The sequence below is a fragment of the Salmo salar genome, chromosome ssa06 (assembly GCF_905237065.1).
Source record: "Salmo salar chromosome ssa06, Ssal_v3.1, whole genome shotgun sequence".
In the NCBI taxonomy this organism is placed as follows: domain Eukaryota; kingdom Metazoa; phylum Chordata; class Actinopteri; order Salmoniformes; family Salmonidae; genus Salmo; species Salmo salar.
The window spans coordinates 46,942,814-46,966,061 of record NC_059447.1 but is presented as its reverse complement, the minus strand read 5'-3'; the positions used below and the strand labels follow the sequence as shown (position 1 = coordinate 46,966,061).

The 23,248-nt window shown below is 41.6% G+C and overlaps 1 protein-coding gene across 1 annotated transcript in view; it reads right to left on the bottom strand.

Moving 5' to 3' along the window:
* Positions 1-17,779, bottom strand: part of LOC106607439 (parvalbumin-7) — a 51,527-nt gene extending 33,748 nt beyond the window's left edge. Inside the window, exon 1 of the mRNA XM_014204380.2 lies at positions 17,549-17,779. The gene's annotated coding sequence lies outside the window, so the exon portion shown is untranslated. The remainder of the gene's footprint in view (positions 1-17,548) is intronic.
* Positions 17,780-23,248: the final 5,469 nt, after the last annotated feature.

Sequence of the window (23,248 nt, the reverse complement as noted above, 5' to 3'; positions counted from 1 at the left end):
TCTCTTCATCAGATGTCACTTCCAGGTATCACAGGTCCATAACGAATGTAGTTTTGTTCAAAAAAGCTCATCATTTATGTCCAAAAATCTCCGTCTCGTTAGCACATGATGTAAGCCAGCCGGACTTCTCGTCATGAACGAGGGGAAAAATATATTTCCGTTCGTTCAAACATGTCAAACGTTGTATAGCATAAATCATTAGGGCCTTTTTTAACCAGAACATGAATAATATTCAAGGTGGACGAATGCATAGTCTTTTATAACGTATTGGAACGAGGGTACCCAACATGAAGTAGCGCGCCAGGTGTCTAATGGGACATCACCGTTCCATGGCTCTTGTTCGGTCAGATCTCCCTCCAGAAGACTCAAAACACTTTGTAAAGGCTGGTGACATCTAGTGGAAGCAATAGGAAGTGCCAAAATATTCCTAAACCCCTGTGTTTTTCAATGGGATAGGTTTAAAGTCAATACAACACATCAGGTATCCACTTCCTGTCAGAAAATGTCTCAGGGTTTTGCCTGCCAAATGAGTTCTGTTATACTCACAGACACCATTCAAACAGTTTTGGAAACTTTAGAGTGTTTTCTATCCATATATAATAAGTATATGCATATTCTAGTTACTGGGTAGGATTAGTAACCAGATTAAATCGGGTACATTTTTTTTATCCAGACGTGCAAATGCTGCCCCCTAGACCCAACAGGTTAAGAAGGAAATAAATTCCACAAATGAACTTTTAACCTGTTATGGCTAGGGGGCAGTATTTTCACGGCTGGATAAAAAACGTACCCGATTTAATCTGGTTACTACTCCTGCCCAGTAACTAAGCAAAACATTAGATTATGTCAGCAGAGTACCCAGCCAGAAATAATCAGACACCCATTTTTCAAGCTAGCATATAATGTCACAAAAACCCAGAAGACAGCTAAATGCAGCACTAACCTTTGATGATCTTCATCAGATGACACACCTAGGACATTATGTTATACAATACATGCATGTTTTGTTCAATCAAGTTCATATTTATATCAAAAACCAGCTTTTTACATTAGCATGTGACGTTCAGAACTAGCATACCCCCCGCAAACCTCCGGTGAATTTACTAAATTACTCACGATAAACGTTCACAAAAAACATAACAAATATTTTAAGAATTATAGATACAGAACTCCTTTGTGCAATCGAGGTGTCCGATTTTAAAATAGCTTTTCGGTGAAAGCACATTTTGCAATATTCTCAGTAGATAGCCCAGCCATCACGGCTAGCCATTTAGACACCGACCAAGTTTAGCCCTGACCAAACTCCGATTTACTATTACAAAAGTTTGATTACCTTTGTTGTCTTCGTCAGAATGCACTCCCAGGACTGCTACTTCAATAACAAATGTTGGTTTGGTCCAAAATAATCCATCATTATATCCAAATAGCGGCGTTTTGTTTGTGCGTTCCAAGACACTATCCGAAGTGTAAATAAGGGTCACGAGCATGGCGCAATTTGTGACAAAAAAATTCAAAATATTCCATTACCGTACTTCGAAGCATGTCAACCGCTGTTTAAAATCCATTTTTATGCAATTTTTCTCGTAAAAAAGCAATAATATTCCGACCGGGAATCTGCGTTTAGGTAAACAGAGGAAAGAAAACAAAGCATTCTGTTGACGCGGGCACGACTCTGAGTCTCACAGTACTGTAACCAGCCACTACCCAAACGCGCTACTTTTTTTCAGCCAGAGCCTGCAAAGCCACGATTCAGCTTTTTGCCGCCTTCTGAGAGCCCATTGGAGCCGTAGGAAGTGTCACGTAACAGCAGAGATCCTTTGTTTTGGATAGAGATGACAAAGAAGGCCAAGAAATGGTCAGACAGGGTACTTCCTGTACAGAATCTTCTCAGGTTTTGACCTGCCATTTGAGTTCTGTTATACTCACAGACACCATTCAAACAGTTTTAGAAACTTTGGAGTGTTTTCTATCCAAAGCCAATAATTATATGCATATTCTAGTTACTGGGCAGGAGTAGTAACCAGATTAAATCGGGTACGTTTTTTATCCAGCCGTGTCAATACTGCCCCCTAGCCCTAACAGGTTAACAAGGCACACCTGTTAATTGAAATGCATTCCAGGTGATTACCTCATGAAGCTGGTTGAGAGAATGCCATCAAGGCAAAGGTTGGCTACATTGAAGTATCTCAAATATAACATACATTTTGATTTGTTTAACACTGTTTTGGTTACTACATGATTCCATATGTTTTATTTCATAGTTTTGATGTCTACACTATTATTCTACAATGCAGAAAATAGTAAAAATAAATAAAAACTCTGGACTGAGTAAGTGTGTCCAAACCTTTGACTGGTACTGTATATAAATTGGCCTTTACTGCTATAGCCCATAGAAATGCATTGAATAACCCATTTATAAATGGCAAAACAGACAGTCGAAAAATAAATCATAAAGATTTTAAGTGTCTGTCCTATATCTAGGTGATAAGAAAGCTCAGGAATTATTCATTATTATTTTTTGACACATATATTAAACATATTTGCACAAAACGACTTCCATACTTCCATTCATTTTTTTTACCAGTACCGGGCTACGCCCAGAAGAGTCTCGTGACAATTGTGTGGATCATAGTTGGTTATTAGCCCATACTGTTCGGGCGCTACAGAAGTTGGCACATTGTAGCGACTTCAGACGAGTCCCATGGGACTTGTGGGTATCATAGAACAAAACGTAGAACACCATCGTGTATTAGTTTGTAGGCCAAACAGTTCTGACGCTACAGACATTTTCGTGAGAGGATCGATTTTCAGGACGTCTCCTGGTCTGACAAACAAAGCCATAGCTCTGCCACTTTCCACCGTAGGTGTGGAAGGCTGACATTGGTGGATGTGGTGGATTGAGACGCAGCCCACACAAAAAAACAGATATCTCTAGCTTAAACAGACGGGTGTTGGTGGGGATGTTTTGTATTATGTTAATTACTCAATTTTTGTTTTAAGAGACAGTATTTCCGATAACACTCAGACCATTCCATCACTGTCATGCAGGGCTTGACTTGGATTTAAATAGGTTCCGGTATTAATTTTGGGTGCCGGTATTGTTTATATTTTAGGTGCTCCTGTTATGTTATTCCACTGCTACTTGATTTGATTTGGTGGGTCTTGAGATGGGACGTTTGATTTGCCTTTATTGGTAATGACATCATGACATGTGATCTCCCCTATAAACATACATAATCTGGGATTATGGGTAAAAAGTTTAAACGATAAGGTCTTTCCAGTCTATGGTGATCCACTGGCAGTGAAGGATTTATGACAGTCAGTAGTGCTCTTCCTCTCTCCATCCCTCCATCCTCCCTTCATCCCACTGTCTTTCTTCCTCTCTCATCCCTCCCTCGTACATCCTCCCTCCATCTTTCTTCCTTCATTGCATCCCTCCATCCACCCATCTCTCTTACTTCCTCCCTCCATCTCCTTCCTTCCATCCCTCCCTCCCTCCCTCCATCCTTCCATCGCTCTTTGCTGCTTAGGCATTTTTTTCCTTCCCCTTCTCCTCCTGGATGACTGACTGACAGCTTGGCTGAGGCTTCATACATCCGCAGAACACTGCCTGTCCATCCATCACACACGCCTTTATCTTTCTTTATTTTCCTGTCTTTTATCCCTCGCTACTCTGGCTCCTCTCCTCTGTGTCTGGTTTGCATTTTCCTTTTCTTATCTGTTTCTTTCTTCCTCTCTTTCTTACTTTCTTTCTTCCTTGCGTGTCCTCCAGCACCTCCCTTTTGACGGTCCTCCTCCTTCTTCCCATTTTCTCTTGCTCTTTTATTCTCTGTTTCTCTCGCCTTTCTACTCCTCCTCTCAGCTTGTTGTCTGCATCAGTCCGGTCTATCCCGCTCTATTGTGCTGGATCCTTTCTTTCTCTTCCTGGGACAGATTCACTTCTATTCCCCATTCTCCTCATGCCCTTGGCTTACAGTACCAAAAAACTAAAGCGCAACACAATTTATATTCTGCGCTAGTCTTTGATGGGGTGGGGGGTGTGTAGAAGAGTGATGAAAGAGGTGGGAGACAAGGTTTAAAATCACAGTCATAGGCGGCTTAAAATCCTTGAACATAGAGTTTGGGCTTTACATTGTCAGCACATTCTTTGTTTGTCTGGGATTTAACCCATGGTCCTGCAGGCTGCAAACACATAATTATAATTATGCTGTTATTGTAATAACTCGTAATTCATTCTTTCGCTTGTACGACTTTCAAATATCGTAAGGACAGGATAATCGGCAAAGAAGTAATATATTACATAAGTGGCCTATCCATCAGAACTTTGACATGACATCACGTTACTTAACTATGCTTTGTTGTGAGCGGTTGTTTTCATCAGACTAAATATAAACCAGATATTGAGTGTGTGTTCATGTATTTGCATTAGTTCTTGTTGTGTTTTCTGGTGCAGTGTGGGTGACTGGGTGGGTGACCACCATCCACGCATAACTGCACATTCCTCTGCTCATGTTTTTACTGAGTTTATGAGTGAGTCAGGGTGTGTGTGCGTGTGTCCGTGTGTGTATTTCAATGTAGATTGTCGGAGAGCGTGTGTATTCAGAGAGAGAGGCTAAAGCCCCTGTCCCATTGGCAGTGGCTTGCCTTGTCAGCAGTATTGGCAGCAGAAACTCTGCCGCCTGACAACTCCTCTTGTCTTGCAGAAGTGTATGTGTGTGCTCTCGGCTACATAAACCCTCCATTGACCTTGCATTATAAAAGCCAGTCCAGCACTGGGCTTTCCACTCCTCCTCTACTGCTCTCCTCTTCTCTTACTCTGACACAGTCTTCACACTCTGCTGGTGGGAGCTGGGACCAAGCCCCGGGGCAAGCTGAGCTGACTGTGTCCAGCTCACAGCTCCACATAAAAAAAGAGGGAGGGAGGAGGAAGAGGAGAGAGATGGAGAGGAAAGAAGGGGGAGGAGGAGAGAGAAGGAGAGGAAAGAGGGAGAAGGGGGATGCACACATTCATGGTCCTACAAAGGAACAATATGTGCAGTTATTCATAAAGATAGAACAGATAGAGATAGTGCACTACTTCTGACCAGGGAAGTAGTGCACTATCTAGAGAATAGGGTGCCATTTTGGATGCAATCGTTATGTCAGTGTGAGCAAGGGGCTTGCAGTATAGCCAGCGCTAAACGTCTCTGTTTGTTACACTGATGACCTTCATTCACTTGAATGTCATTCTCTATTTGGGAGTGTTAGGTTGAAGCCTTATCAGTGAATGGGCTTTGGACATTATACTGTAGTACTGTAGATTCTCACACACACACGTGTGTGTGTGTGTGTGTGTGTGTGTGTGTGTGTGTGTGTGTGTGTGTGTGTGTGTGTGTGTGTGTGTGTGTGTGTGTGTGTGTGTGTGTGTGTGTGCGTGTGTATGTGTGAGAGAATCTACAGTACTATGTCCAAAGCCCATTCCCTGATAAGGCTTCAACCTAACACTCCCAAATAGAGAATGACATAGAGGATTTTCGGGACACAGATGAGGTTGCATGTTTCCTGCATTCAGATGATCTCTATGATCAGGGGCCAGTCCGAAATGCTCTCAGCTCCAATCTAAAATAGGGTGACCAGACGTCCCCATTTTCTGGGGATACTCGCTGTTTTTGGTGGCCTGTCCCCGGCTGGAGCTGTCCCTGGAAATGTCCCCGTTTTTAACTGTGCGTTAAAAACAGACTACAAAGTGAAATAATATTTGACATGGCAAGAAAGACCGGGCAGCAGAGCCTACCAGTTGACGTCTCAATCACATTGTGCTTGTTTTGTCCAGCAGAGGGGGTTGCTCACTATATCAGCTTCATTTACTCTTCTTCTACTAACTACTTGCTCGCGCTAGTTTTAGAGAAAACAGCTGTGGAAAACTCGGCCAGAAGCTAGCAAGTGTCAAGTGAATCCACAACATTACCAAAAACGTATTTTCAAGCCAGGCAAGTTACAATTGTTTGAGATACTAGCTAATGATGTTATAATATCGCAATTTATTATATAGATAGATGATCTGCTTTATAAGGTTTTAAATAGGTTATGCTAGCTAAAATTAGCTATGTCGACTAAGTTTTCTTGCTAGGTTAGTTAGATTTTTTCATGGTAGCTAGGTTAAAAAAACGTTCACAAGTAAACATGCAGTGGACAGGCTATTTTGAAAATATGATTATATTAAATTAATGCACAATTAATTCTGAGAATATTTATTTGTAGATTACAATTTTAATGGTTTGGCATTATAATAAGTAGTGTGAAAATATATTTTGAAATTTTCATGGATAACATTAGCATAATGTTTTCTGTTAGAGAGTGGAGAGGAGGAAGACTGGATAGGAAGAAGAGTGAAAGAGAGAGAGGAGGAAAGGTAAAGATATGATTACAGAGCCTGCCAATTTATTACTCCAAACAATGTTTTTGAGATAAAATACAAAAATGAGGCAAGCAATGGGAATCTGTTAACCAAAGTATTTTATCTAATAGTGTACTATTTATTATTAAAGATTGGAGAGGAAGGAGAAGGAAAAATTAAGGGAGTAAAAAGTGTGAAGCGAGGAGAGTGGAGAAGAGTGAGGTGGAAAGGTAAAGAGAAGGAAAGGAAAGGAAGAAAGAGCAGGAAGACGAGTGAAGAAAAGTGGAGGAGAAAGATTGGAGGAGAAGAAAAAGTTAACCTGTTTCGGATAGGGGGCAGTATTTTCACGGCCGGATAAAAAACGTACCCGATTTAATCTGGTTATTACTCCTGCCCAGAAACTAGAATATGCATATAATTAGTAGATTTGGATAGAAAACACCCAAAAGTTTCTAAAACTGTTTGAATGGTGTCTGTGTGTATAACAGAACTCATATGGCAGGCCAAAACCTGAGAAGATTCTATTTGGGAAGTGCCCTGTCTGACCATTTCTTGGCCTTCAGTAGCCTCTTTATCGAAAATACAGGATCTCTGCTGTAACGTGACATTACCTAAGGCTTTCATTGGCTCTCAGAAGGCGCCAGAACGTTGAATGATAACTCTGCAGTCTCTGGGCGAAAAACAGTAGGGGTTTTGGAGAGTGGTACTTCTGAGAACAATGACACTGGTCCGCGCGTGCATGTGACGACTCCATGTTTTACTTTCAGTGTTTGAACGGATACAACGTCTCCCGGTTGGAATGTTATCGCTATTTTACGAGAAAAATTGCATTAAAAATTGATTTTAAACAGCGTTTGACATGCTTCGAAGTACGGTAATGGAATATTTTGAAATTCTTTGTCACGAAACGCGCCGGCGCGTCACCCTTCGGATAGTGATTTGAACGCACGAACAAAACGGAGGTATTTGGATATGACTATGGATTATTTGGAACCAAAACAGCATTGGGTGTTGAAGTAGAAGTCCTGGGAGTGCATTCTGACGAAGAACAGCAAAGGTAATCCAATTTTTCTTATAGTAAATCTGATTTTGGTGAGTGCCAAACTTGGTGGGTGTCAAAATAGCTAGCCTGTGATGGCCGGGCTATCTACTCAGAATATTGCAAAATGTGCTTTCACCGAAAAGCTATTTTAAAATCGGATACCGCGACTGCATAAAGGAGTTCTGTATCTATAATTCTTAAATTAATTGTTATGTTTTTTGTCAACGTTTATCGTGAGTAATTTAGTAAATTCACCGGACGTTTTCGGTGGGTATGCTAGTTCTGAACAAAACATGCTAATGTAATAAGCTGGTTTTTGATATAAATATGAACTTGATTGAACAAAACATGCATGTATTGTATAACATCATGTCCTAGGAGTGTCATCTGATGAAGATCATAAAAGGTTAGTGCTGCATTTAGATGTGGTTTTGGTTTTTGTGACATATATGCTAGCTTGAAAAATGGGTGTGTGATTATTTCTGGCTGGGTACTCTCCTGACATAATCTAATGTTTTGCTTTCGTTGTAAAGCCTTTTTGAAATTGGACAATGTGGTTAGATAAAGCAGAGTCTTGTCTTTAACCTCTTACATCTAGACGTTCCGCTAGCGGAACACCTGCTCCAATATCCAAATCCGAAAACTTCCATTTTTCAAACATATGACTATTTTACAGCATTTTAAAGACAAGACTCTCGTTAATCTAACCACACTGTCTAACCACACATAACAATTATTTTAAGAATTATAGATACAGAACTCCTCTATGCACTCGATATGTCCGATTTTAAAATAGCTTTTCGGTGAAAGCACATTTTGCAATATTCTCAGTAGATAGCCCAGCCATCACGGCTAGCCATTTAGACACCGACCAAGTTTAGCCCTGACCAAACTCCGATTTACTATTACAAAAGTTTGATTACCTTTGTTGTCTTCGTCAGAATGCACTCCCAGGACTGCTACTTCAATAACAAATGTTGGTTTGGTCCAAAATAATCCATCGTTATATCCAAACAGCGGCGTTTTGTTCGTGCGTTCAAGACACTATCCGAAGTGTAAATAAGGGTCACGAGCATGGCGCAATTCGTGACAAAATATTTCTAAATATTCCATTACCGTACTTCGAAGCATGTCAACCGCTGTTTAAAATCAATTTCTATGCCATTTTTCTAGTAAAAAAGCGATAATATTCCGACCGGGAATCTGCGTTTAGGTAAACAGACAAAAGAAAACAAAGCATTCTGTCGACGCGGGCACGACTCTGAGTCTCACAGTACTCTAACCAGCCACTACCCAAACCCGCTACTTTTTTTCAACCAGAGCCTGCAAAGCCACAATTCAGCTTTTTGCCGCCTTCTGAGAGCCCATGGGAGCCGTAGGAAGTGTCACGTAACAGCAGAGATCCTCTGTAATGGATAGAGATAATCAAAAAGGGCAAGAAATTGTCAGACAGGGCACTTCCTGCATGGAATCTTCTCAGGTTTTGGCGTGCCAAATGAGTTCTGTTATACTCACAGACACCATTCAATCAGTTTTAGAAACTTTGGAGTGTTTTCTATCCAAAGCTAATAATTATATGCATATTCTAGTTTCTGGGCAGGAGTAATAATCAGATTAAATCGGGTACGTTTTTTATCCGGCTGTGAAAATACTGCCCCCTAGCCATAACAGGTTAAAATGGTGTAAAATAGTCATATGTTTGAAAAATTGAAGTTTTTGCAGTTTTGAGGTATTTGTAATTCGCGCCACGCTATACCATTGGATATTGGTGAGGCGTTCCGCTAGCGGAACGTCTGTCCCTAACAGGTTATTAAGAGAGTAAGAAGAGTGGCACAAGGAGAGTGAAGAAGAGCAGACAGAGGCGGTACAATGGCTCTTTCCAAGAAACGGAAATGCCATTTTAATAACAACATGAGAGAATTTCCATTTATACACTCAGGTCAAGACGATAGAAGGGTTAACTGCACCCTTTGTAATTCCTCTTTTTCATTTGGCAGTGGGGGAAGAACAGCAGTGGTAAAACATCAACAGACAAAAAGCCTCTCTGATTGCCCAGTGTTGGTATGCCCTCTGTCACCACATTCTTCAAGAAGGTAGAGCCTTCCCAAGAAGAATGTGATTTAGCTGTGCAGGAGGGTGTCTTTGCATACCACACTATGAGACACAATCATAGTTACAGATCTATGGACTGCGCAGCACAACTGACACGGAAGCTTTATGAACCGAAGTTTACATGTGCTAGGACAAAATGTGAAGCCATAGTGAGTAACGTGTTAGCACCATGAGTAACTACTTTGGTAACACAGGACCTAGACCAGGTTGAATTTGTGTCCCTGTCCATTGATGCGTACAATCATGGACATGTAAAGCTGCTGCCAATAGTAGTCAGATATTGTAAGATATATGATGGCAGCACATCTGTAGAAACAAAACTGCTTGATTATGTTGAATTGAAAGGAGAAACAGCAGAGGAAATTGCAGCTGAGGTCCTGGTGGTCATCCAAAAATGTAACCTGGAAAAGAAATTTGTGGCATTCGCTGCCGTCATCATAAATACCAACTTTGGTGGACTGAATTGGCTGGGGAGGGTCAATGTCCACACCAAAGTTAAAAATGCTCTGCAGCGGGAGGTGATTGGGTTAGGTTGTCCTGCCCACATCATTCATAACACGGCCAGAACAGCTTTGGATATGATTCCCCTTGATGTTGAGTACCTGCTCACAAAGATATTTGGATATTTTCACCGTCAGAGTAGAACGACTGAAGATCTTTTGTGATTTTGTTTGCCAGGAGTACCATAACATTTTAGGACACAGCAATGTTCGCTGGCTGTCCATGCTCCCTGCTCTAGAAAGAGTGCTGAAAAGGTATGTGCCATTGAAATCCTTTTTTCTTTCTGAAGACAAATGCTCTGTTGTCGTGTGTTAATGTTCGAAGATCCACTGAACTTTGGCTGGCCTTTGTCCATGGAAACCTGACCATATTCAGTGACACGATCAAGATGCTTGAAGGCCAGGACCGCTGTGCTGTGGAGTCCGCTGCAATTCTGAGAAACATTGAGGCAAAATTGACTGCAAGACGTGATGACAACTTCATTCCAATTTTGGTCAGAGGACTTCTGAGAGAGCTAGAGGAAATGGAGCAATATCTAAAGAGGGCTTTCTCAAAACATCACAATCATTCTTCACTACGGCTGTGAACTACTTGCAAGCATGGGAAAGCACACAGATAATCTAAAAGATTTACATTGTCTCCTTTTAAAAAGGCAACCTCAGCGTGAAGAGACCCAGAAGGCAGCAGGCACACTGCAGGACAAATGCCCAAATGTGACCATCAATGAGGATGCATTGTGTGGCGAGGTTACTGGACTGCAAGAGTTCCTAAAGGGGGATCGCTTGAAGAATGGAAAACATCTGAGACACCGCTTAGTCAGAGATGGAGCACGGTGGTTACCCACTTCAAAGAGAATGACATCCCACACACTAACCTGGCTAGATTAGCATCTGTTGTCATGTGCTTACCTGGAGGTAATGCACCAGTCAAGAGAGTGTTCTCCCAAATGAATGATATATGGACAGCAGCAAGAAATAGGTTCACTGTTCCTACCATCAAGGCCATGCTTATTGTGAAGACAAACTTCAACCTCCCCTGCCAGGAGTTCATGGAGAAGCTGGCCAAAGACAGAGCAATCCTGAAGAATATACATTCTTCTGAGAAATATACAGATTAGGTTGGTATAAGTATATTATGTAGTTACCAACCTCATCATCATCTTATTTCTTTATTATGTTAAGTATTTCACATATACTATTGTCTGTTTTTTCAATTTTGCTCATGTTCTCTTCTGCCCTTATTCTACCTAGATTACCAGGACCACTGAATGACAGTTCAGATTGGACAGTTCTGTCTTTTCTGTAGTGTTTCTGTAATATAGTTGTTTTCTCTATCACAGTGTGCCTGTTAGACTAAATACATGAAACTGGAATTGTCCCCCTTTTCTATTTCATAGATAATAACATTGGATATTTTAATGATATATTGACCGCCGAACTGGAAATGTCCCCGGTTTTAATTTCAGAAATCTGGTCACCTTAATCTAAAATATAATAGCAGGCCGGCAAAGCAATGGGAGAGGAGGGGAGGAAACTTTTATCATCCTCTCCGCTCGTTTTCAGCAGTGTATATGACAGCTAATATTCCACAGCTGATGTGGAATATGATGTGTATTAGTCACAATGACCGCTATTCCAAGTCATGCTTATCTCTTGTATCACGCTGATAATGCAATGATATCTGGTCATCGTAGTCATTGCTAGCAACATAATAGAATACATTGGAACGGAATAGAATAGAGTTTGGTAACTTCTGCACTTTGCCCACTAAATTGGCCTTTCCTGGCATATATTCTCTATGCAGGGAGTAGAGAACAGTAGTTCTAAGATTGAACTGTTCAGCCAGGGACCAGGCAGCAGTCTTCTGTAAGGGGCTAATTATGTAGCCGGTAAGTGGCAGGTTCATGAGAAACCTCAGGAGGAGATGGAGCAGAAGTTTGAGCCCCCATATAGGGAATGCAGCAGTATCTCCATCTACTCATCCACTTGTCTGTGAAACAGTGCCCCTTGTCTCACTTAGATGAACTGTGGTGCAGAGGGATGCTGTTTTAAGGTCACAGAGTAGGAGTACACCTTTACAAACGATGTTGGGTAAGAAGCGTAGTTTGTTGTGCTGTGTGTGTGTGTACATCTGTGTCTATATATCATCCACATCCACTGACTCTCCCAAAAGAGTAAGGACTTTAAGTCACACCGCATCAAAATAGGTCACAATGTTACATTATCATCCCATTCATTTAACCAAAAACTCCCTCCCTCCGTGACCCATAAAAATGAAACTCTCAATCCTCTTTCGTCTCCCCAGATGACTTCCATCCATCCCAGCACGCTAATGATCTCATTTAGGAGTTTGTGGATGTTTTAATTGCTAGGCCTGACTCCTGCAGCGCTGCGGTGACCTCTGTGTCACTTCTAAAGTTAGATTCGCTCTCAGCGACCTCTGTTGCTCGGGCGGTTTAAAAATACGTTGGCCTTAAAAAATACATGGCCAAATCTCTAAAATAGATCGACTGAACTTTGGCACAAAGTGGGAAGTGTTCCCTTTTCACACCTTCATTTGGATGGGGAGAGCGCTGGTGATAGAGAGAAAGAAAGAAAACGTGAGGAAGTAAAATTGTGAGGAAGAGAGCGAGAGAGAGAGATGCAAGAAAGTGAGTGTATTGCAGGTGTGGTGGCAATTAATCAACAGAAAAATCAATCATCCATCAAAACAATACAATTTTCCCCTCCACACGTTAATATGCTTACTGCACGATAACACAGGTAGTTTGTAAAAGAAGAATGTCTGAAATCATATGATCTAGAGGCAAATGTAGATGGAACAACAGCTGATGTTCCAGCACCATTAGCACTAGCATGGGTGCCAGTCTGTTTCTGCTCTCTTGCCAACTCCTTATGGAATGCCAATGGAGTAGGGAAAAGCACAAACAGATCTGGGACCAGGCTACATTACACCACAGCCATAATTCTCTATTAGCAGGTGGCTCAAAGTTATGGCTCCCTTCCAGCTTCTGGCTTCTAACTTCCAGCCCTGTAATGCCACTTGGTCCCACATGTGCTGTCATCTGATCAGTAAACACGCGCACACACACACACACACACGGTCTTGTATAGCTAACCTTGTGGGGACACACAATTCAGTCCCATTCAACATCCTTTCTCTAACCTCTAACCATGAACATAACCCTAACGACAGGGGCAACAGGTAGCCTAGTGGTTAAAGAGTTGGGCCAGTAATCGAAAGGTTGCTGGATCGACTCCCTGAGCAGTTAATCCACTGTTCCCCGGGCGCTGTGGATGTTGATTAAGACAGCCCCCCGCACCTCTCTGATTCAGAGGGGTTGGCTTAAATGTGGAAGACACATTTCAGTTGAAGGCATTCAGTTGTACAACTGACAAGGTATCCCCCTTAACCCCAAAGCATTGTGAGTTGGAGGATGATGGGAGAGGTCTAAGTGCATTTTGTTGGCCAAAGTTCAAGAGATGAATGCATTGCATTGGTGACCTGACCGTGGGACTTTATGTAGGTGGAGACGGTCTTGTGCTGTTCTGCTGAGCAATGGAAAAACTAAATGTCCTCTTCCGGAGCGGTGTGTAACATCTCGCTATGTGTGCATCTAGGTGAAGGGGTTTGTAAGTGCGCGTGTGTATCCGTGTGTGCTCGCACGAGTGGTGGTTAATACAATAATGAGTTGACATGAGTGTCAAACTACATTGGGATCAATCCCCACGATACTGACTGACTGGCAGGCAGGCAGCAGCCTCTGAGTTTCCCACTCCTTACAGCAGTGGACCATCCTCAGTGATTTTTTTTTTTTTTTAAGTAAAACATTTAAAAAGTTTAGTTTCACTTACTTAGCTAATAAATTCAGCTAGCTAGTTTAGCCTACTCAAACACCCTGCTCAAACAGAGGGATGCTATTTCCAACACAACACTGGAACTCTTCCAAGTCAAGGTGAGCTTTGGGTTTTACAAATGTGTTGTTCTAAACTGCTTACTGACTGTACACTAACATTACTGCATGATTGTAGCAGGTTTACTAACACATTAGTTCTATTAGCTATGTTGACTATGACGTTACTTTAGCTAATATGTTGACAACGATGTAGGCTGTGTGTAGCGGTTATGATATAGTTTGGCTTGGAAAGGTTTTTTCGTCTGGCCACATAGAGCAGAAATCCACAAACTAAGGGAAAAGGTGAGAAGAGGAGGCGAGAAGGAATACAATATGGCTGCTATGAAAGTGAACTGTGTTTACGATTGATCAGGGGTGTATTCATTCAGCTGATTCTGTTAAAACATTTTTTAAACGGAAGCAAACGTTTGCAAATGTTGGACTAATGATTACACCCTAGAACAGCTAGATGCAGGCAAGAGTGTGCAAGGCGGTATTGAATGTGTCACTTTCTGTTGGATAATGATGGCTAATTGCAAGTAACCTTTTAAGTGGGGGAAGATACATATTTTCGTCACATCTCTGTTACACTCTTAGAAAAAAGTTTCTATCTAGAACTTAAAAGGGTTTTTCACCTGTCCCCATAGGAGAACCCTTTGAAGAAACCTTTTGGGTTCCATGTATAACCCATTCCACAGATGATTCTACATGGATCTTAAAAGGGTTCTACCTGGAACCAAAAAGGGTTATCCTATGGGGACAGCCAAATAACCCTTTTGGAATCCTTTTTTCTAAGAGTGTAGTTGTGTGTGTGTGTGTGTGTGTGTGTGTGTGTGTGTGTGTGTGTGTGTGTGTGTCTGTGTGTGGTAGTTTTTGAATTGCGAGTGATGCCTTTCTGGCTGTAGAATGCAGCTGTGCTTTAGTTTCCTACAGCTCAGTTTAAAAGGCTGCCCACATAAAAATTCAAACATGCACTCTGGATCCGTCCGCACACAATTAGCTGGTCCTATCTAACATCTAACAACCTCTCACCTTCACAATCCCACACAAACAAATTCTCTTCTTCCAAGTAATCATGACATTTTCCTATTCTTCCACCCACTGGCACACAGCTAGCTACCCACTCACTCAAACTCACTCAAACATACTGCACACACAGAAAGGCACCCACACACATCTATGTGGAATTGTAGAAAATATATAGATAATAAGTGTAACTGTAATTTGATGTATGTAGGGGTGCTACACTGGTACTGTTACACTGGTACTAGCTGGCTAGATTGATCATCTATGTTGGATTGGTACTCTAATCCCATCCATGGTCATTAATCTGCCCGTGCCTGAGTCAGAGTCAGGGATCGGGGATGACATGCTTCATTAACTGCGGTGCTACATCGCGCTGTAGAGGCCTGCTCTGGTCTGATCTGGTTTGGTTGCAGTCACACACACACAATAACATGCTTGTACTACTCCACTATTATAGACAGGGTTTGTGGAGAGACACCTCAAGAAGAAGGAGGACGAAAGTTACTCTAACACACACTGCAGCAGCAAACCAAACCAGAGGCAGAACCCTTGAACACATAGCTACCACCAAGTGGAAGGTGTACCACACAAGAACTCAGTTACCTGCACTGACACATCCCTTACATCTCCCCACAGTCCCACCCTTCCACCACGCTCCCGTGCACATCCCCATCACTCCTGTGCTGTACTGGGTATTCCAGTCGATCCCAGCTGCCACAAATACGATGGTATATTTCACAAGGCTGTATTTCACACTCCAAAGAGCCGCTCGCCTCTAAATCAGTGAATTCCTAGAAAATCCTGATGTGATATAGTCTAGAGTCATGCATCACACCCCTCACATTCACTTCTAATGAAAGAGGAGTGATGGGGTGTGAGATACTATATGTGGTGAAAAAGAGATGGGCACCGATGTCAATTCAACGTCTATTCCAGGTCTTTTTTGTGAATCGGATTTTACAGCTTTCTGCAGCCGCACAGCTGATACACCAACATTTTCATGACGTTCTCTCTATCCCCTCATCCCTCTCTCTTTCAATCCCTATCTCTCTCTCTCCCTTTCTGCAATTCTGCCCACTGCATGCATCAAACTGTTCTCTCTTTCTATGTTCTCAGACAGTTTCCTCAAGACACACCATTTCAATCTACACATCTCTTTCTATATTCCTCTCTTCTCATAAGTAACAGTGCACTGCATTACCACCTCTCTTTCTCGTTCCGTCTCTCTCTCTTTCTCTCTCCCTCCTCTCTCTACTTCTGTCCCTCACTTCATCACTATCCCTCCTTTCTTCCCTCTATCTACTCCCTTTATTCTGGCTGCCCAAACCTCTATTCCCCTCATTCCCTCCATTTGTCAGTTTATGCTTTCTCTCCTCTCTCTCGCGTGCTCTTTTTCCCTTTCTCCCTTTCTCCCTCTCCCGGTCTCTCTCTCTGTCCCATTAACTCTCTTGTGGTTGCTGAAGTTCTCCCCATCCTTCTATCCCTCTCTCTCCATCCCTCTCTCTCTATCCCTCTCTCTCCATCCCTCTCTCTCTATCCCTCTCTCTCCATCCCTCCCATACATCTTTCAGGCTGCCCGTACTTTGCCGCACCAACGACAGTTTCCCGGAAATATAACGTCACTCTTACAGGCTGCTGTTTGCATGCCAGGAGTGCAGCTCTGTTTCTACAGATGTTATCAAAGGGGAGCAATCTGGAGTGAGAGATGAGGCAATCAGGGAGAAGGGGAAAGGAAGGGTAGGGTGGAGGGCAGGAGGGAAAGTATCCCAAAGTCTGTCGTAAAGTCACACTGATCGTCTCTGTATCTAAAGCCTGCATTATGACAAGTATACCCACCCGCACAGCCAACATCACATTATTTTCATTTGGACCCCCCTCCCTACATTACATCTCGGATTAAAGCGTACACTCCAACTCAGCCCAGCTCTCTCTCTCTCTCTCTGTTAGCCTGCATGGTGTGTGCTGCTGGAGAAGCCACTCAAGCACAGCATTAACACCAGACCCACAGAAGAGCTATCTAATAGACGTTCTATACCCCTCCTCCCTCCCCCTTCCCATTTCCCTCCTTCCCTCTCACCCTCTCTCAATCTCTTTCTCTAATACAGTACATACACACACTGAATCAAACATACACCATTCAGGGACCAATCGGAGTTGCCAGAGTTCAGGTCTTATTTGTGAATGGGATTTTACAGAGAGGCAGAGCTGCCGCTGCTTTATGCTTTCTGTATCCGCACAGCTGATACACCAACATTTTCATGATATTCTCTATATCCATCTCCATCCCTCTCTCCCTTTCTGCAATTCTGCCCGCTGCATGCATCAAACTGTTCTCTCTCTATTCTCAGACAGTTTCTTCAAGACACACCATTTCAATCTAAATCTCTTTCTATATTCCTCTCTTCTCACAAGTAACAGTGCACTGCATTACCGCCTCTCCTCTCCTCTCCCTCTTCTTTTTCCACTTCATCTCTTCTCATTTCTGATTCTCCACACTCCCTCTCTCTTTCTTTCCCTCGTCCTGTCTGCCTCCAGCATCCGTGATAGTTGAGGGAAGCAGAGCCCCGCTCTCCTCTCATCTTCCCCTATTTCTTACCTTTGTGAGAGTCTGTGTCCCGGTTGGTGCTGGAGCTTCAGTGGGATCGTCGGACGGTCAGGCGGATGGGCAGAGGGACAAACAGACGGACCAGGAGCCTGGGAACCTTCTGTGAGCCAAAGGAAGGAGGAGAGAAAAAAAAGAGTGAGAGAGAGAAATAAAGAAAGGGAGAAAGAGAAAGAGAGCGGGCGGTGCTGCTGGAGAGGGAGAGGGAGCGCTGAGTGGCTGGAGGTGAGATGAAGGGGAGAGAGAGAGGGAGGGAAAGATAAATGGAGAGGGAGGGAGAGAGGGCTGGATTGGGATAGGAGGGGATTTTGTGATGTTTAAGAGGAGAAAGGGATTGCAGCAGAGTGGAGGGAGATTGTGGAAGAAGGGATGGGGAGAGGAAGGGTGGCTAGGGAGATGGAGAAGAGTTGAGAGAGGGAGGGTAGTAGAGGATAAGAACTTGAGGCAGAAAAGGAATGAAAAGGTGATGGAAAAGGGAAGAGTGGAGGAGGAGTACAAAGTGATGAACCTCCTATAGATGAAGTGCTGATGAGAGATGGAGATGAGAGACAAGAGAACATGTCAGTTTGGCCTGGGGCTGGGGGTGAGTGCACTTAGGAGTGAAAGGTTACGCGAAGGGGGACAGAGGAAAAAAAGAACATGAATAAATAGAGAGAAAGATTAAATTGAAATTCCACTTCTTTCTATGTCATCTGTCGTATGGTTATTTAGAAGGCTATTTTGAGGCTATTTTATACAAGATGCCTCTAGACAGTAGAAACTGATCTTGGGTCAGGTGTGTGTTTTCACCCTCATGGTTTAAGTTAGGCTTTGTGGGGGTAGGCTGGTTCTAGATCAGTGGCTGAGGATAACTTCTATCCTTACCATATGCATTACTGAATGAGAAATATCCCCATATCAACCTGGACTCAGGGGTAGACATAACATAGTAAATGTAGTAACATAGTAAATGTAAATCCAGGACACCCCATTTCGTATGATATGTTATGTATTACAATTCTTATTATATGTTACAAATTGCAACTCATACAATATGTTACGAATTGCAATACGTAGAATTTGTTTCCGAATTTGCAAAACGTATCATATGTTATGAATTCCAATTTATTGTGGCTAATGTTAGCTAGGTGGCGAGGTGGCTAATGCTAACATTAGCTAGGTGGCTAACATTAGCTAGGCTAGGGTTTAGGGGTTAAGGTTAGGAGTTAGGTTAAAGAGGTTAGGGTTAGGGGAAAGGTTAGCTAACATGCTAAGTAGTTGAAAGTAGCTAAAAAGTCATAAGTAGTTACTAATTAGCTAAAATGCTAAAGTTGTCTGCGATGAGATTCAAACACGTAACCTTCGGGTTCCTAGACGTTCGCATTATATGCCTACCCATCCAGCTTGACCGTCTGTTTTTTGCAACCATACCAAATGTAACATATCATACTCGTTTGAGTGTCCCAGATTTACATTTAGTATGTTATGTCTAGTCTATTAGACTTGGCTGGCTGTTCTAGACCTTGGCTCAGTGTTAGTTCTGGAATTCACAAAGTGTCTCTGAGCAGGAGTGCTGATCTAGGATCTGCTATGGGCTCTAATATTTCATAATGATGACACACTAAGGTTGCACGTTAGTGTAAGTCATTAATGTGACCTAGTAGTCTATCAGTAACAAAAAGAAGAAGCCCTGGAGAAAAACCATTTTATGAGATGTGTGTAAGTATCTCCTGAAAATAAAGGCTTCTTCTGAAAATCTATTTCTGAGAAGAGTGCCTATTAGGAAAACAGTCCATATGATTGTGAACTCACTATGGAATGGTTTTCTAAAAATAAACATCACATTGAAAATGAACTGAAAATTACATTTCCTTTTCTGATCAAGTGAATGAGAGTAACATTTTGTGGTCACTAGATGGGAGTGGTGAGGTTAATATGAATTGCATTTGCCTACGGGCATTTTGAGAGGTTTATTAGCATAAGGGCATTACGAGGGTGCCGGGGGGGCTCAGCTTCCCTGAATGAGACGTTAGCTCCCCAAAATGCAACAAAAGTCTAAATAATAAATAAAAGTCTCTAAATAATGCTAATTTAACCGTTCTCCTATCTGTTTAAAATGCAGTGGTAAATATGTTTTACAGTGGTAAATATAACAAATAAAATGTTTAACTCGCACCTCTGTAATGGTTTAAACCATTTATTTCTATGTGGCAGAGTTGTTCATCCAGTAGTGATGCATTTCGGCCTCTGCTGAGCTCCTTTGCGCATAGATTTTCCTTTGTGCGTCTTCATTTTCACCATTTGTTTGACATGGTTCCCTGATTTAAAAAATAGCGTTTATTCCAATGCATTAGATGTATCCATTGATTTATCGTTGTTTGCTTTTGTCAGTCAACTGTTTAGAGCGCTCATTGCTATGTTTTTCAGGTGCTCGTGGGTACTGGTTTTCTTTATTCCATCAATCATCCAGGCTGTATGATTGGGAGTCCCATAGGGCGGCGCACAATTGGCCCAACGTCGTCCGGGTTTGGCCGGTGTAAACCGTCATTGTAAATAAGAATGCGTTCTTAACTGACTTGCATAGTTAAATAAAAAAAAAACTATATTTGATTTCTTTCCTGGATCAGCTGATGATGGTCGACAATATCACTAGACAACTAGCCTACAGCTAGACACCAATGCGCATCCAATTCATCCAACATACGTTAATGACAGTAGTCCTATAGTTGACTTTTTCGGTTAGAAGCATTACATTTTGCAACGGTATAGGTCTACATTATTTTAGATTTGTGTTCCCATGAAAACTGTTTTCACAGTGAAACGTAATGAAACGTTACGTAGGCATAGTTACACTTAGACCTTACAGTGCATTTTCGCTGATCTCCAAGATCTTTGATTCGTACAGGGTTTAAGTTCAGTGTTCTAATTCAATTGTTAAATGCTTAATAATGACAAATAGCACTGTCATAAATGTCATTAATGTAAGGAAAGAAAGGTATGTTACATGATTTGTGAAGACTCTTAGCATTATCACATGAACTATGGACAACTCATGAACTAGGGTGTAAAACATGTTTTGATTCAACTCGTATTACTATATATTGAATGTAGGATACCTATTCTGGATGTGTTCATGTGGCAGTAGTGTAGGCCTAGTGCAAGGTAAACACAAGCAAACACTGTTAACCACCTTTTTTTATGCGTTGAAGGTATAAGCAGTACTACTTTTTTCACCGCAACCGGCAATCAGAGTTTACGCACATATTTTTTTAAACAATACATCACTGGTTACCGGTAGGCCTTTTAGAAGTTCATGGTAATACACATTGTAGTCTAGTATAGTAAGTCGACCATCCTGTATTTCCCGGGACAGTTTCAGCCCCATTTCAGGTGTCCCGACTTTTCAGGCTACAAAAAAAGGTAAATTTGTCAGTAAGAGCATCAATTAATGTAGGACTAATCAATATAGAACTAATTAATGTAGGCCTAATCAATATAGAACGTATTAATGTAAGCCTAATCAATATAGAACTAATTAATGTAGGCCTAATCAATATATAACTTATTAATGTAGGCCTAATCAATATATAACTTATTAATGTAGGCCTAATCAATATAGAACGTATTAATGTAGGCCTAAACAATATAGAACGTATTAATGTAGGTCTAATCAATATAGAACGTATTAATGTAGGCCTAATCAATATACAACTAATTAATGTAGGCCTTCGATATCACCCTTATGGAGAGTGCGAATTACAATCCTACACAACACCTTTCAAAAACCTAACAATATTACTATTATAATCTAGGATGGGAAGGGTGTTTGTGAACTTGTGTTGAGAACAGTAAGGACTTCCTCATTAGTTACTGTATGTATACATTTCTCTCAACACTATAACATGTGAAAGTGCAACCAACAACTAATATTTGATGCTAGAATATCTCCATCAAATACCACAAAACAATTCTAAGAGCACATTTTTCAGAGAAAGAAAGAGGAACTGCTTGGTTTGACACTTGCTTACAGGAAGTTAAAGAAAGTGAGACACAACAACACATTAAAACATTTCAGAGGGGTATACTACAGAGCAGAATCTAGCCAGCTAACTTTTATAAATAACCAGAAATAACTATTGATTTTCTGGTTAATTAAGAGATGAACTTAGATATGTGTTTTTGGTTGTTGAGCCAATAAGACCATGCCAAGCTTATTTTTAAAAAAGAAATAAAAAATATGAATATTTAGGCAAGTTATCTGGCTAACACCTTGATCCTCCTTAGTTCTGCCGGTCTCCAAATGACAAATAGTTACAATGTGTCATGTCTACTCCTGCTACTGTACTCGATGTTGCCAGTTTACTAACCACCAGTCCTGGCAACCCATCATTACGCACACCTGGCAACCGGCATTATGCACACCTGCGCCCCATCATTAGGCACACCTGGACTTCATCACTTTATTTAGCCCTCATTCGTTATCAGTCCTTAGGTGTTATTGTTTTCTCTCATCTTCAATATGTGTCTCATGTTTGGTCCTCCCGGCATATAAGTTACACAATGTTAAAGCATTTAATTTGCAGACAGATGGTGAATGGAAAAGGGAGTTGAACACAAACAAACTGCAGTATACTGTTGCATCCCATTCACACTCTTTGACCTTAATCAACCAATCAATAACATTTTATTTGACAAAGCCCTTTTGACATCAGCAGTTATCACAGTGCTTTACAGTAACCCGGCCTAGACCCCAAAGACCAAGAAAAGCAGAAGTGAGAGCACAGTGGCCAGAAAAAAACTCAGTCGAGGGAAGAAACATAGAAAGGAGACCCGGGTCAGATGTGTAGCCCATCCTCTTCTGACTGGACTGAGTAGAGATTAAGAGTATGTCAGATTGTTTTAACCTAAACAACAAGGTCATAGTCCAACATAGTATACTTGATAAGCCACAGAAAGTGATGCTTTTGTGAAAAGTCAGGTGTTCTCTCAAATGGTGTTTTCTCAAATGCAAAACAACAAACACACCTGACTGACTAGAGGAGTGTTTCTGAGTACGTGACCAGGTGGATTCTGGTGGGAGTGAAGTGAACAGTGTTGCTGTGAACTGAGAGAATCTGATCTGAGCTCAGGGGTTAATTGTATGTGTGACTTTGATACAGACATGCCAGGTTTGTCATTAGAAGGGCACTGTATGACTGCTGCTCATGAGGGATAGGGGTGAGGGGCCTTAAGGAAATATAATGGAATCCAATATAATTTAATTGAATAGAAATTAATAGAATCAAATAGAATAACTTTATTTGAATAGAACAGTAGATGTTCAGAGAGCTTACAGCCAGGAACAGATGGCAAAGGGCTGGTTTATTTGTGGTAGTTATGGAAGTGAAGTAAAAACAACATAATAAGGCCTTGTTACATCACAAATGGAAACCTACTACTTTGAGTGCACTAATTTTCTGGGTGAAAGTAGTGCATAATGTAGGGAATAAGGTCCCATTTGTGACGCAGACCCTGAATTGATCACAGGCCAGACTCTAGAATATGAGACCCAGTGCCATAATTGAAATTGCGAAATTATGGCACGGGTTTCGTTTTATTTCAATGTAAATGTCCTACCGTTCACTAGTGGCAACGCGAGCGCCTATTACCATCTAGTACGGTCGATCTTAAAGGCTTTCCTAGACGATCACCAAATATTTTTGTGGAAAAGCCAAC